Source organism: Nicotiana attenuata, chromosome 6, assembly GCF_001879085.1.
Source record: "Nicotiana attenuata strain UT chromosome 6, NIATTr2, whole genome shotgun sequence".
In the NCBI taxonomy this organism is placed as follows: Eukaryota; Viridiplantae; Streptophyta; class Magnoliopsida; order Solanales; family Solanaceae; genus Nicotiana; species Nicotiana attenuata.
The window spans coordinates 90,504,658-90,515,054 of record NC_031994.1 but is presented as its reverse complement, the minus strand read 5'-3'; positions in this window follow the sequence as shown (position 1 = coordinate 90,515,054).

The following is a 10,397-nucleotide window of genomic DNA, read 5'->3' as shown; positions in this document are numbered from 1 at the left end:
GGAGATGGTTTCCTGGGGTTAGGGGAGTAGGAGAGTGTTGTTTCTTTGTTTGGGGCAAACTGGGCGTCTTTTGTTATTTCCAGTATTTTAAGGTTTAGAACTTACATGTTAACCGCAATCGCGTGAAAGTTCCTGCGTTCGGGGAGAACAAATTTACCAAAATGATGCAACCGTGTCTCTGTTTCACCGATCGCGTAGGGATAGAACATTTTTGTTCTCTGCGAATGCGTGGCTTTTTATGCGATCGCGATTATTTGCAATTTTTCATCAGCTACTGGTTTGGACAGCCCGGACCATGTAACCTGCTCAAAACAACTTTAGAAATGTGAAACTTGGTAGATTAGTCAAAAATAATATACTAAGCTATTCCAAAAAAGAAAATTTCAAAAACGACTAAAAATTTTGAAAAACGATGGGTTGCCTCCCACCAAGCGCCGCATTTAATAACGTGGTATGACGCGGATCAACTTTACCACTTTTCACGCCACTTGGATGATATGAATTGGGCACCTAATCCGGAATCAAGCTTGTGATCACGAGAAACGGGGGATTGTAAGTAGATGATCAAGCCACGCATTAATTTCTTCATTTTGCATTTCTTGGCTTTCTTGTGAGGAATGTCATTTTGCCTTCTTGAATATTCAAATTGCAAAATGTACGACTCTTGTTTTTCTTATTTGCACTTTCATATGGATTCGCACGGCTCAATTTCCATATCACCATGCAATTCCAAAGTTGAAAAATGCTTGGAATGCGACCTCATGCCTTCAAATTGTAATTCTTCCCGGATTTTGACATCCTCCTTTCCCCCCAAATTAGAGTCATTTTCAACCACATCTTCAAATTTTTTAGTTGACTCTAATTCCATATTTTTCTTGGTATCACTAACAAGCATGGAGTCGGTTGGCGGATGTTCAATTCTTGATTCCTCAAAATAAAGCTCACTTTCTTCCTCGAAGTTGGACTCTTCTTGACTTCTTTCCACACTCTCAAGTTGGTGGGCATAGTGAGCCTCAACCAATATTTTTATTTGATCTTCCAAAGTGCGGATATTCTCATCATTTTGAGTCAAGACTTGTTTCAAGTCCTCGAATGCCAAGTTGCGCTTCTCCTCATTTTCAAGAATGGTCTCCAACAGGAGAATCATCTTCTCATTTTGAGCATTTGAGAGTTCTTCTTGGTTTTGATCAAGTGCCAAAGAAGGATTTTCGGCTTCAACCTCCAAGGAAGGTTCTTGGCTATTATTCACTTCCGAGGCTTTTTGGACCTCTAAAGCTTCAAGCATTTTTCCCATTTGTGAGTGCAACCTTTCAAGCGCCAAATCATTTTGGAGACTATTTTTCAAAAGCTCTTCCAAGGCATTTTGATCTTTGTTTCCTCCTTCAAGTAGGCATTCTAACATGAGCTTGAACTCTCCATTTTGACCATGCTCTGTTTCTTCCACTTCCATATCCCAATGATTTTCATCACAATAAGTAGAATCATCATAGCGGGGGATGGGGGAAGGGAAGAAAAAATAAGCACAATAATCCCGATGACCATTTTGATGATCACACTATCACAAATACTCCACTCATGGGTTTGAGATTATGCGCACAATCCGCCCCGGGAGAATTTAAATAATTTTGCCACGAGTGTGGTCCTCCACAATAAGGACAAGGGTCATCAAAGTATGAGCAACTACCATCCGACCAATTTTCATTATGCGATGCCATTTTTCAAAACTAAGAAAATAAACAAGAAACAAACAAGAAAATTAAACCAAGACAAGAAAAATAATTACACAAATATTTCACAAGTTTGGACCAAAGCATTTGAGCTTATTTCTCAAACAACCTAAATACGCCAAATTGTTCCCCGACAACGGCACCAATTTTGATGACGTCCAAATCCACTACTAAAAAGTAAATGGACACGTTCACATGCAATATAATTTACCCAACTATGAGTCGGGATTGAATCCCACAGAGAACAATATGTAGGCGATTAAGTGTGTAAGAGAATTATCACTTATTATGCTAAGCCAAACACTTAGAATGGTTTTTAGAAAATATTTATAACTAAATGCGAAATGTAAGCTAACCTAGAAAGCAAGTAAAATGATCAATGGCTACAAGTATGGATACAAGGAAAATTACACTCAAGTAACAATCCAATGTATTTCACGCTTTTACAAATATGAGCGAGTTTATGTTAATTAGCCTCGGATAATAATTCTATATTAGCTTCTTCCGAAGACCAACTAGACTTCCTAATTGAATTATCCCTAAAACAATTAAGAGATTAAGCACACTTGAATATGGGTACAAGTAGTCTAATCCTATCCCTAGGTAGAATCTATAAAGTGAGGGCTAAAGCCTCAAGTTCTTGTTAATTAATTTTTCACAACCCCAAATTATCTTTCCCAAAATTAATTCGAAGTAAATGGGCGAGTCCTAGGGTTAGCTAATCCCTTTGGAAACATTAAAGAACAAGAATAATTAAATAAACAATAACTCACTTCATAATAAATGAAAATAGTTCAATACATAAGCACAACAAGATATTTAATCCATACTTTAAATATGAATATTTCCATAAACAAGATTCAAGTGTTGAAATAAATACTACATACTTAGATATTCAATACAAAGCAAGGAAATAAAGAAATGAACATAAATGGGTAAGAAATTCTCAACCAAAAGCTTCAAATCTTCAAGACCCAAGTGTGTGTGCAAGAACCCTAGCTTCCAAAACTTGTCTTCTCTAGTCTAAGGACTGAAAATAAGCCAAAGATAATTTACAAATGAGCTAGGTCGTGTATTAAATGGTTTGGGGTCAAAATCGTGAAATTTCAGAACTGCCCAGATTTGTGAATCGTGATCGCGAAAAGAGGCCTGGGATCGCGAAGTGTAATGCTGTAAAGCTTTGCGATCGCAGACCAGATCACGCATTCGCGTAGAGCACTTGGGAGCAGTTGACCAGTCTTTTCTTCGCGTTCGTAGATTTTACCCTGCGTTTGCGATGTATTATTTCGTGGCCTTCTGTGATCGCATGTCAATGTTCGCGATCGCGAAGAGCATTATCTGGTAGCAGTTAATTTTCCTCAATTTAGTACATTTTAACTTGGTTTCTTCTGTATCTCCTCTAAATCACTTGATATCTGGAATGTGCCAATAAACCTCAATAAATGCCTTACTTTCTCAACAAAATTATACAAAAGCCTAAGTATCAAGAAGAGATAAGTTGGTAAAATACCAACTTATCAAGGTACACCAAAACGGTACCCAGTAAGCGCCAAGCCTAACCTCGGTAGAGTAGTGACGAGGTCAGGTCCGAGCCCTACTAGGATATAACAATAAGACAGAAGATATGACAACATGATGAAAGATTGAGAATCTAACAAAGAGAATTCACAGAGATATTACAACACAACACATAGAGGTGAACAACAGGGGCGCTCCCGAAATACCGTCTCGTAGTCCCAAAAGTAAATATACAAGGGGATCTCCCAAGGTACCGCCTCGTAGTCCCAAAAGTAAATGTGTAGGGGGATCTCCCGAGGTACCGCCTCATAGTCCTTAAAGTAAATATGAAAGGGGATCTCCCGAGGTACCGCCTCATAGTCTCAAAAGTAAACACACAACTCGAAATTAATGGCAACAACAATTAACAACAAGAAATCCTACAGTTTAAGACTAAATACGAATCCAGAAAAAAAGGAAATCGACTAAGAATGCTTCACATATTGAAAATAGGCATTTAAAACATGTAGACATGCGATACTAAGCTAAACAGGATAACTACACATGCTGGGATTAACTCATCAAAGACATAACAAGTTACTGCGCAATGTAAAACTGGATTTTAAAATAATTAGGCCGTGTACGCACTTGTCACCTCGCGTACACAATACTCACATATAATTGAAGTGTCACAAAAGTACCAATTCCTAAGGGGATTTCCCCCACATAAGGTTAGGCAAGCCACTTACCTCGAGCGAAGCTCAATCAATTAACAAGAACACTTTTCCTCGACTTTCTGACTCCGAATGGCCCAAATCTAGCCAAAATAATTACATACTATAAATACAACTATAATAGACTAATCTAATTAATGAAATCAAGACTTTAACAAGAATTTGGAAAATCGCCCCAAAGAGTCGACCCGGGCCCACGTCTCATAATCGGGTAAAAATCACAAAATACAAACACCCATTCAACCATGAGTTCACTCGTACCAAAATTACTCAAATCCGATACCAAAATCTCAATCAAAACCCAAAAGTTTTGTTGAAGAACTTCTTCCAACTTTTCCCAAATTTATCAACTCAAATATTAAATTAGAAGTTGAAATTATTGATAGATTAGTGGGATATAACCAAAAACAAGTGAAGAATCGTTAACCAATCGATGCCTCTAAAAATCCCTCAAAATCTTGTCCAAATCTGAGCTCTCTATCTCAATTTTGATAAAAAATGGCAAAACCCTCGATTTGAAATGTTTATATCTGTGCCAAGTGATTCATTCTTCGCAAACGTGGAACCATCCTCGCGTTCGCAAAGCATAAAAATGCTTCAGTCCAATAACCTCCTTCGCAAACGCGATGGCCTAATCGCGAGCGTGGAGCTTACACAGCCTGACCCTACGTGAACACATGACCCTCATCGCGAACAACGTAGGCTAATTGCCTGGTGACTCATCTGCCTCTTCCTCTATGAGAACGCGAGGACCCAATCGCGAACGTGTAGGCCTAAGATCTCAGTGCTTCGCGAACGCAGGACATGTATCGCGAATGCGAAGGCTTAATTCCAACGGCACACAAACTTCTTCTACGCAAACGCGAGAGAACCTTCGCGAACGCGTAGAAGAAAACCGGACACCAACAGTAGTTGATGCTTCAACTATAACACTAAGTCTAATTCTAGTCCGTTAACCATCCAGAATCCACCCGAGGCCCCCGGGACCTCAACAGAATATATCAACAAGTCTAAAAATATCATACGAACTTAGTCGAGCCTTCAAATCACATAATCCAAACTAAGAATACGAATACGAATCACACTCTAATCCAAACTTAATGAACTTTGAAACTTCAAAGTTCTAAAACTGATGCCGAAACCTATCAAATCACGTCCGATTGACCCCAAATTTTGCACACAAGTCATAATTGACTTTACAGACCTACTCCAACTTCCGGAATCAGAATCCGACCCAAACATCAAAAAGTCCACTCCCGGTCAAACTTCCCAAAAATTCAACTTTCGCCATTTCAAGCCTAATTCACCTACAGACCTCCAATTCACGATCCGGACATGCTCCTAGGTCCAAAATCACCCAACGGAGCTAACAGAACCCACGAAACTCCATTCTGGAGTCGTCTTCACACAGTTCTAACTACGATCAAAATCCTAGAACTTAAGCTTCCATTTTAGGGACTAAGTGTCCCATTTCACTCGAAAACTAAAAACAAATCCCCTCGGAAAGTCACATAAACATAAAAAGATACGGGGAAAGTAGAAAATAGGGGATCGGGGCTAATACTCTCAAAATGACCGGCCGGGTCGTTACATCTCCCCCTTTTAAAATAATCGTTTGTCCTCAAACGAGTATAGAGACATACTTGAAGTGGTGAAAAGGTGAGGATAACGGCCGCGCATATCATGCTCGGTCTCTCAAGTCGCCTCCTCGACCGGCTGACCCCTCCACTAAACCTTCACGGAAGCAATATTCTTTGGCCTCAGCTTTCGAACCTGCTTGTCCAAAATAGCCACTGGCTCCTCAACATAGGATAAATCCTTGTCCCAACTGGACTTAGCTGAAATCCAACACATGAGACAGATCGCCGTGATACTTCCGGAGCATAGAAACATGAAATACCGGATGGACTCCTGCCAGGCTGGGAGGCAAGGCAAGCTCATAAGCAACCTCCCCAACTCGCCACAACACCTCTAACGAGCCTATAAACCTTGGGCTCAGCTTGCCCTTCTTCCCGAACCTCATAACACCCTTCATGGGTGATACCCAGAGCAGTATCCGCTCTCAACCATGAATGCAACATCGCAAACCTTCCGATCCGCATAACTCTTCTGTTTGGACTGAGCTGTACAAAGTCGATCCTGTATCACTTTAACCTTTTCTAAAGCATCCCGAACCAAGTCTGTACCCAATATTCTAGCCTCGCCCGGCTCAAATCAACCTACTGGAGACCGACACCGCCTACCATACAGAGCCTCATATGGTGCCATCTAAATGCTCGACTGATAACTATTGTTGTAGGCAAACTCCGCAAGTGGGCAAGAACTGATACCAAGAACCCCCAAACTCCATCACACAAACACGGAGAATATCCTCCAGTATTTGAATAGTGCGCTCGGACTGTCCGTCTGTCTGAGGATGAAATACTGTGCTCAACTCAACCCGAGTACCCAACTCATGCTGTACGACCCTCCAAAACCATGATGTAAACTTCGTACCCCGGTCAGAGATGATAGATACCGGCACGCCATGAAGCCTGACAATCTCGTGGATATAAACTCGAGCCAGCTGCTCGGAAGAATAAGTAGTCATCACAGGAATGAAATGAGCTAACTTGGTCAGCCTACCCACAATAACCCAACTGCATCAAACTTCCGCTGAGTCCGTGGAAGACCAACAACGAAATACATAGTGATCCGCTCCCATTTCCACTCTGGAGTCTCTAGCTTCTGAAGCAATCCACCTAGCCGCTGATGCTCATACTTCACCTGCTGGAAATTTAGACACCAAGCTACATACTCTACTATGTCCTTATTCATTCTCCTCCGCCAATATGCTGCTTCAAGTCCTGATACATCTTTGCGGGACCCGAATGAATGGAGTACCGCGAATTGTGAGCCTCCTGGAGAATCAACTCATGCAAACCATCTACATTGGGCATATATAGCCTGCCCTACATCCTCAATGCACCATCATCCCCAACAGTGACCTCCTTAGCATCACCGTGCTGAACTGTGTCCCTAAGGACAAGCAGATGGGGACCATCATACTGACGTTCCCTGATACGATCATAAAGAGAAGACTGAGAGACCACATAAGCCAAAACTCGAGTCGGCTCAGAAATATCCAATCTAAAAAACTGGTTGGCCAATGCCTGAACATCCAACATTAATGGCCTCTCTGCTGCTGGTAGATATGCTAAGTTCCCCAAACTCTCCGCCCGACGACTCAAGGCATCAGCCACCACATTGGCCTTCTTGGAATGGTATAGAATGGTGATATCATAATCCTTATGCAGCTCCAACCACCTCCGCGGATGTAAGTTGAGATCCTTCTGTTTGAACAGATGCTGCAAACTCTGGTAATCAGTGTAGATCTTACAAGGAACATATAACGACCCGGCCGGTCGTTTTATGAATTAACGCCCCGATCCCCTATTAACTACATTCCCTGTGTTTGTTTCTGCTATTGTGAGTTGCCGGGAAGATTTATTTGGAGTTTCGAGGAGTTTTGGTACACTTAGTCCCTAAAATAGAGTTTAAGTTTTAGAATTTGGACCGTAGTAGGAGAAGTGTGAAGACGGCCTCAGAATGGAATTCCTTTGGTCCCATTAGCTCCGTTGGGTGATTTTGGGTTTAGGAGCGTGTTCGGATTGTGTTTTGGAGGTCCGTAGCTTATTTAGGCTTGAAATGCCGAAAGTTGAATTTTTGAAGTTTCCGGTTCGATAGTGAGATTTTGATATCGGGGTTGGAATGGTATTCCGGAAGTTAGAGTAGGTCCGTTGTGTAATTTGGGATGTGTGTGAAAAATTTCAGGTCATTCGGACGAGGTTTGATAGACTTTTTGATCAAAAGCGAAATTCGAAAGATTCTTGGAACCTTAGGCTTGAATCCGATGTTATTTGGTTGATTCGATGTTGTTTGAGGTGTTTTGAAGATTTGTATAAGTTTGGATAGTGGTATATGACTTTTTCGTGCGTTTGGTTGAGGTCTCGGGGGCCTTGGGGTAATTTCGGATGGTAAACGGGAAGTTTAGAGTTGGGAATTTGCAGCTGAAGCTGTTGAGTTTTTCTGTCATAACTGTACCTGCGGTTAGGGGGCCGCAGGTGCGATGACCGCAGAAGAGAGATCAAGCCGCAGATGCGGCCACAGGTGAAGGCTGCAGAAGATGCAGAATCATGAGGTGTGGCGCATCTGTGGGACCGCAGATGCGGAGTCTAGGTCGCATGTGCGGAGGAGGGGACTTAAGTGAAAACCACAGAAGCAGTTCCGCTGACCGCAGAAGCGGTAGCGCAGAAGCAGAAATGGACTGCAGGTGCGGAAAACCTGGGTCAGAAAGTATAAAAAGATTTCTTTCGCGAATTTGCATTATTTTTCACAATATTTCATACGGGAAGAGGCTTTGGAGAGCAATTTCAAGGGAGATTTTCAGAGGGGTTCATTGAGGTAAGGCCCTTGGTCCCTAAACTCGTTATCATGGTGATTTTTATCATTGTAAGCATGAAATTTGAAGGAAAATTAGTGGTAAATTGGGGGTTAGGGCTTGGTTAATTGGAGAGCTTTGATTGGTGATTTGAGGGACCATTTGAGGTCCGATTTTGGTACTTTTGGTATGACTAAACTCGTGAGAGTGTGAGGATTCCAAATTTGTAAATTTCACCTGCTTCCGAGACGTGGACCCAGGGGGCGTTTTGGTTATTTTTCCTAATTTCGCGTATTGGCTTAGAATTAATTAGTTGAATTAGTTACTTGAAGTGTTATTTACATTGTGCAACTACTTTGAATAGATTTTGGCCATTTGGAGTCGGATACTCGTGGCAAGAACGTGATATAGATTTGATTGAGCTGGTTCGAGGTAAGTGGCTTGTCTAACCTTGTGTGGGGGAACTCCCCTTAGGATTTGGTACTGTGATATTTGAAATGCCTTGTACGTGAGGTGACGAGCGCGTACTTGTGCTGATTGTTGAAAATCTTGTTTTTCATTTAAGTACCTATACTTCGTATTTTACTTCACTGTTACACTACTTGAACTTTGAGCTTACTGTTAGCTTAGGAAAGCATGCCTAAATGACTAAATTGCTTACTTTCTCAAACTGTCTTATCTGAACTCTGTGCAACATGCTAGGTTAGAATTACCTGTCTATTTTGATATTAAATTGGTTTGAGTTGATTATTCTTGTGTTGTTGCTGCGTGTTTACATTGGGATTCCGACGGTTCCCGGTAGATCCCCATTGTCTGTTTTATTTGGGACTACGGATGTGGTATTCCGGTAGATCGCCCCCTGCATAGTGATATGGACTACGGGACATCACCCGGGAGATCCACTGATTATTTACTTTTGGGACTACGGATGTGGTATTCCGGTAGATCCCCCTGCACAGTGATATGGACTACGGGACAGCACCCGGGAGATCCACTGATTATTTACTTTTGGGTCTAGGACGGGATCCTGGTAGACCCTCGGTTGTTATCTCTATGTTGAGTTGTATACCTTCTGTGATTATTTGCCTTGGTTGTGGTTGTTGTTTCTCTCATTATCTGTATTTCTTTACTACTGCTCATCTTCCTTATATATTATTGTATATGATTGATAGGGCCCTGACCTTCCTCGTCACTACTCGATCGAGGTTAGGCTTGGCACTTACTGGGTACCGCTGTGGTGTACTCATGCCCTTTCCTGCACATATTTTTGCGTGTGCAGATCCAGGTACTTCTACTCAGTCTTATCACCCTTGAGGCGAGGTGCTTTCTGTACAGACTTCGAGGTATATCTGCCGCGCTTGCAGATCGAGAAGTCCCTTTCTATTCTCTGTACTAGTATAGCCCTTCTGTATCTTTCTTGTTGATAGACATTTCTGGAGTTAGAGCCTTTTATGTACTCTTAGCTTGTGAATCATGGGATTCCGGGTTTTGGGAGTGTTCAGTTGGAAATCTTGTATTGTTATATGCCGGGCGGCATCTTAAACACTGTTATATTTTATTATCTTGGTTTTTATTAGTTTCTTTTCCGCAATTTGTTTCTTTTTCCGCATTTGTTAGGCTTACCTAGTCATAGAGACTAGGTGCCGTCACGACTGTTCACGGAGGGCGAACTCGGGTCGTGACAAGTTGATATAAAAGCTCTAGGTTCATAGGAGTCATAATCACAGGCCGGTTTATTAGAGTCTCGCGGATCGGTACGGAGACGTCTGTGCTTATCCACGAGAGTCTATGTAACTGTTTAGAAAATTTCACTTCATTTGAATTCCTTGTCGTGCGAGATATTTGATATCGAAATTCTAAACTTCTGTCTTCTATTCTCTCACAGATGGTGAGGACACGTGCTACTAGAGGTGACCAGACACCCGCGCTTCCTGCGAGAGCCGTCAGAGGTCGGGGCCGGGGTAGAGGCTGAGGATACGCACACGGTGCAGCCAGAGCACCCGCGCGAGCTGCTACAGA